Here is a 5,893-nt window from a genome sequence, read left to right as displayed (position 1 = left end):
AGTGCTGAGGACGACGGGGAGAGGACTGGGAGAGCAAAGACATCGCTGCTTGCCATCAGAGAGAGAGAGTAGTAGGAAAGAAGAAAGCGAGAGGAAGAATAAAAAGGGAAGATGAAAGGGGGACATAATAAAGGAGTGCACGCCACACACCATGTTCTCTTACAGAAAGATTCATTATACAGTAGCCTAGCTTTGGACGGATGGATTTGAATAATCCATTCAATGTGACTGCATGATGAATGAGAAATGTTACATCTCAAGTCTACATATCAATACATTTTGATTTACATGATCATGAATAAATCTTATTCACATTGGAATTCAAAGCCTTGGATGTCACATTTCTTCCCAATCAAAGCCCAGTAGATGGTATTTCTGAGAAGAGCTGGGTTCTGGTTTATCTTCCAGTGGTAGTGTGTTCCAATTACTGATGTAGGCTCTGACTACTAAACCCTACTCAGTAGGGGCCCTCTGCAGGGCCCTGGGGTTGTGTCCTCTGTGTACTGCTCTGTACCAGCCTTCTCACCAGAGACAGCAATCCAGCCATACTCAGTCAGAACTCTGAAGACCGGCTCAAAAACGCCACATGATGGCTGCCAGCATGACTCATGTTTGGTGTGTGTGATACTGGGGTTATAATTACCCCGAGTGTGTGTACACTGCAATCAAAGTTATCTCCTGTAAGTGCCTGCGGACATAGTGACATATATACACTAGGCATCTCAACCTCACACACATGATACAGTGTGGAGGAGGAGAGGACATGAAAAGGAAGTTCCAACCAACGCTACATAATCTTGCCCTTTCTCTTTCTCAGCATCTGGATACGGTTGCTCTGGCACCGCTGGAACATTTACATTCCCTTGAGTAGCATTGGATATGTGTACAGTTGGCCTATGTGTAAGTATGTGTTGTTGTAAGTGGACCTATGTGTAAGTCTGTGTTGTAAGTCTGTGTTGTTGTAAGTGGGCATATTTGTTAGTGTGTTTGGTTAAAAATGTCTGCTTCTGTCAAGAGTTTCCTCCTTGAATCTATGATTCCATTGTAGAACGGGGAATTTATAGAATGCGTCGACGGACTTCTCTGTTTTCATCTCTTAAAGATGATATGCTTCATATCTAACAGAAATGTGCAGTATGTCTTACAAAAATAATTTACATCCAGTGATTTATAAAGTTCTCAATGAATATGTACAGTTTTCATATATAAATAGGACATATGGAATGTCATTTACACAAACACAAGGCAGGTAAAGGTAGAGCACATCCTCCGATAATTCTTATTTAGATATCGTTCAATCATTATTTACTTAATCAACATTATATTAAGACTCACTCTCTTTACATAAGTTTTTCCATTGATATCATGTACATGTAGAGAGTGAACAAGTATGACTCACAGAATTCCCCACATATACTATATCATGTCTTGGAATGATGGTGCAGTCTGAGACATGTCACAGATCCAGCTGTAGGAAAACCTTGTCAATAGACAGAGCAGGGGACCCTCTTACATGTCCCTACATCCCAAATACACACACGTCTCAATAGCGACCAGGGTATTAGCGTTTCCATAAACAGCTTTTCCAACAGATCTGGAGTCAGTCTCCTATGAACCTCTGTCTTGTGTGATATGTGACACAAACGGAAGAATGCGAATTATCTTCCAGACATTTGTTGCATTATTGAGAATGAGCGGCTTGCAGCTAAAAGTATGTCATGTGTGATTCTCATTGACAAGAGGTTTGTTCTGGCAGGCGTAGAGATATGAAATGTAGAGATGTCCCCTATCTCAGACAAAATGGCCACCTGAGCTAGAAGGGCTTTAAACACTATTCAATAAACACAGGTAACCGGAGGGGTGGGGGGGTGACACCTGACATTCTTCTTGCATTATTTACTGGAGAAAATCTTGTCAGTTAAATGGTGTTAAATAGAAACCTGGTTCCTATTAGTGCAAGGAGAGGTTGCTGTTGTTTTTTTTACCTATCCGGTAATGTTACTATTAGTTTTGATTAAATAAATACCTGTGCAGGTACTAACTTTATATCCCATATTAAATTCAGATATAACTGCTAGATCACTAATACTCTCATATAATTCAATATTATCAATAATATTCATGACTTATTATCAATAAGTAAATAGTCATGAGTCTAAACAAGACAGTACAGAAAACGGGGATTTAAAAAAAAAAGATTGACAGTCCAGGGTATACAAACCTATAGGGATGAATAGTTTGAGCAAGCTTGCCCTCTAGTGTCTGAGTAGTGAACTACTTTTCAAACAAACCGAGCAGAGCAAGAAGAGGCGAGGAATCCTCTGTATCATGTGACAAGGGAGATAGTAACAGGAATTTTAAAACAAGGCAATGACAAAATACTAGCCTGTCATCCCCCCCAAAAAATGTATTCAAAATATGACATCTTGTTCAGCCGTCCTGTACCGCTCTCTCTCGTGTCAGTGGCCCAGTGAGCGTTTCTGGATTGCTTCCGAGACGGCGGTACGATGACAGAGCGAGGGTCGTCACTGCTTACCACAGCCCGACACGATCATGTTAGCACCCGCCTACCAGAGACACACAGAAAGAGAAACATACTCAGTCAACCCACATGGACTGACACAGGCAGAAACAACACAGGTAAACACTAGGGCCCAAGGAGGCATGTACTCACCTCAGCACACTTATGGATGGCAGAAGGACCCACTCCTCCATCCACAATGTCCAGAGAGGGAAACTGACTCCTCAGCCAGCTCACCTGGCCACACACAGAAACAGACGTGTTAATAACATGTCCCAAATATGCCACACACCGACATACATGCTCAAGATTGATGAAAATAAATCCACTGGGGCTGATTATATTCACGTCTTCTTGCTGCAGCTTTCTGCTCCCCTTAGTGCGGAATCATTGACATTTTTTACTTGACGATTGGGGATATCCCCAAGTTCTGGAAGGTCTGCTAAGTTAAGATCTTTCTTAACTTCTAAATCTATTTTAAATGTGCATCAGTTGGGCTTCAGACCAGGCCATAGCACCATCTTGGCAGCATCACTGGTATTAAATGTGGTAAATTGTTTGGATAGGAAGAAACACTGTGCTGTTCTATTCATTGACACTGTCAACTACTCTTTACTAATTCTACGGTTGTCTGAAATTGGCCTGGATCAAGCGTCATGTAATTGGTCGATTTTAGGTTCTGTACTTTTTACTTGACTTGGCTTTTTCGGAGCTGCAATCTGCCTTTGTTGCTTTGCAGAAAGCCTTTGTTGAACTGAAAATTAGTACTTAATGCAGGTAAAACCAAGTACATAGTTTTCCAATTCACTTAAAAATGTATCTGATGATTTATGCATATTGGATGATGCCCACATTAACCGTGTCCCCGTGTATAAATATCTTTGGCATCTGGATTGACAAAAAGTTATTTTAAAAAGCATATGGATGACTTAGTTAGGAAGTTGAGAGTAAATAGATCATGCCTCTCCCTAAACAGCAGAAAGCAGATCATTCAGTCAACTTCCTGCCAGTGCTAGACTACAGTGACACCATTTATATGAAAGCAGCTGCCGCTACACTGAAACCATTAGAAGCAGTTTACAACGGCACACTTCGCTTTATTACGGGAGGCAGGTTCAGTACATATCATTGCATCCTATAAGTCTCGTAGATCAATACACTACTCTATTTGTGTTTAGAAAGCCCACTTGCAAACTTCAACCGTACCTTACTTCCTTGTTAAACTACAGACTTACAAGTCACCACAAGCAGATATCATTCTGAAATGTTTCATTCATACTCAGATGACACAATGTCCACTGATGACATTGTAACAAACCTCTGCATTCAAGAGACCTTGTGTATAAGTCAGATTACAGATGAGGACAAAAAGCTTTTTCATGCTGCTTATCAGGTATGTACTTTCTCTGGTGAGACATAAAGTTAAGTAAATTAACACTTATAGACACACGAAAACATACGACCTTGGGCATCATGTCCTCCATGAACTTCTGGCCTCCAAAGCCAGGCTCCACAGTCATGACCAGAGCCATGTTGATCTGTCCAGCCCACGGTGCAAACTCCTCTACTGTAGTCCCAGGCTTTATGGCTAGGCCCACCTATAAGACACACACACGTTGGTTTTACAATCCTTGTGTGGATCAAACAACTGATTCCCATCCAAAATCCTATTTTCCCTAACCTAACCCTTAACAGATCCCTAACCCTAATTGTAACCCTAAACCTAAGACTAAAAAAGCATTTTTCCTCGTGGGGAATTCTGGTCCCCACTATGATAGTAAAGCCAAAAACACACACACACATGGGTGAAGAAGACACATAGTTGTGAACTTTCTCTGACTTGTGTGTGAATTACGCTTTACATCCATTCTCTCTGACCATTCATTTCTCTCCCATATCTGGACCTCTCGTCTCCCTCTATAGTCAACACTGCTTCACCTTCATGCCGCTCTCTCTGATCTCCTTGATAAGGTTTCCAGCATTGGTGGTGGCCTCCGGGTGGAATGTGTACTGATTGGCTCCTGCTGCTGCCTTGGGTTTCACCCACTGCTATGGCCTCGATACCATCACGTGCATATCTGGAAGAAAACACACACACACACTTTTGAGATGGCTGCTATGTTAAGTTGAACAATCTATGATACTATGTAGACCGAAATAGCATGGGGGCACCAGTGTCTGTGATAATAGGGACTCCTCAATGTTTTGTTGTCCTATTACAAGGCGATAGCGTAACCATATCAGAGTGCGCGGTTGTGTTACTCACCAAAAAGGGTCTGGCCTCACACAGTTCCTCAGGCACTCCACCATGGGATGACCGAACATGATGTTGGGTACAAAATGACTTCAGGGAAACAACATACAATCATTAGCCTCATGTGATTTAATCTAATCCAGTCACTTTGGTGGTGATGCAAGGCAGGCAATAAGATAAGTTGAAATGCAAATCAGTGCTATATTAGTGTTGAATAAAACTTAAGCTAACAAAATATAAGTAACTAAAGAAAAATTGAGGATGTTGTAAACAGAGTTGCAGAATGTTATGCAACCTGGACTGGCTTTGCTAAAATATGCATGCATTCAGTGTTACAGCTAGCTAAACTGCTTGACATGATTGCTAAAGAAACTGAGGCTATGCTAGCTTGCTAGGACTAGCGGGAAATCAATGCACTCCCTAGCTAGCGTTGTAGCCTATGAAGCATCCTGATGTGGCTTTGCTCACCCGTCCATAACGACGAGGTGCAGGAAGTCAGCCCCGCACTCCATCATTCGAACACATTCAGTGCCAATGCATGCTAGTTAGGTCACTGGGATGGATGGGCCTATTTTTTTGCGCAGTATTAGAAATATATATTTATTTTCTTATTTAACTAGGCAATTTAACTAGTTCCAGCATCTTTGCGCTGTACGACGTGCGGGTGCTATCTGCCCTGCTCTCACCTGGCTGTGCAAGAAAGCAGTTCATGAAGTACTCGAACGTGTTAGTTTGCTACTTCCGCGTTTAACGCTGTTTTCAAAATAAAAGTACAAAAGCATCGAACGTTGCTTTTCCAAAAGTTGCCACTGGATGGCGGACAACTCATACTGAAGTTACCTATCAAATCAGTGTTCACATATTTTTCCATGGTGAAATATTAATTCATATTGCCCACAGAGCTCATATCGTTCCCTAGTTGGCTGTAAGACTTAGTAGATTTGACTGAAGTTGAAAGGTAGAGATGAGCTGTGTTGGTTGGCCCCATTCCCGAGAATGTGGGGGACCATCTCAGCAGTGTGTGCTCGAGCTGTCCCCTGAGAACAGGAGACAGAGCCAGACAAGACCAAGGCCAATGGTCACATAAAGGACTGTGGGGACTGTGGGGGGGACCAATA

The 5,893-nt window shown here is 42.0% G+C and overlaps 1 pseudogene; it reads right to left on the bottom strand.

The window, feature by feature from the left end:
• Positions 1–1,150: 1,150 nt before the first annotated feature.
• Positions 1,151–4,597, bottom strand: LOC139538749 (ribulose-phosphate 3-epimerase-like; annotated as a pseudogene).
• Between the last annotated feature and the right edge of the window lie 1,296 nt (positions 4,598–5,893).

Source organism: Salvelinus alpinus, chromosome 14 (genome assembly GCF_045679555.1).
Source record: "Salvelinus alpinus chromosome 14, SLU_Salpinus.1, whole genome shotgun sequence".
Classification (NCBI taxonomy): domain Eukaryota; kingdom Metazoa; phylum Chordata; class Actinopteri; order Salmoniformes; family Salmonidae; genus Salvelinus; species Salvelinus alpinus.
This window is presented reverse-complemented; position numbering and strand designations above follow the sequence as displayed.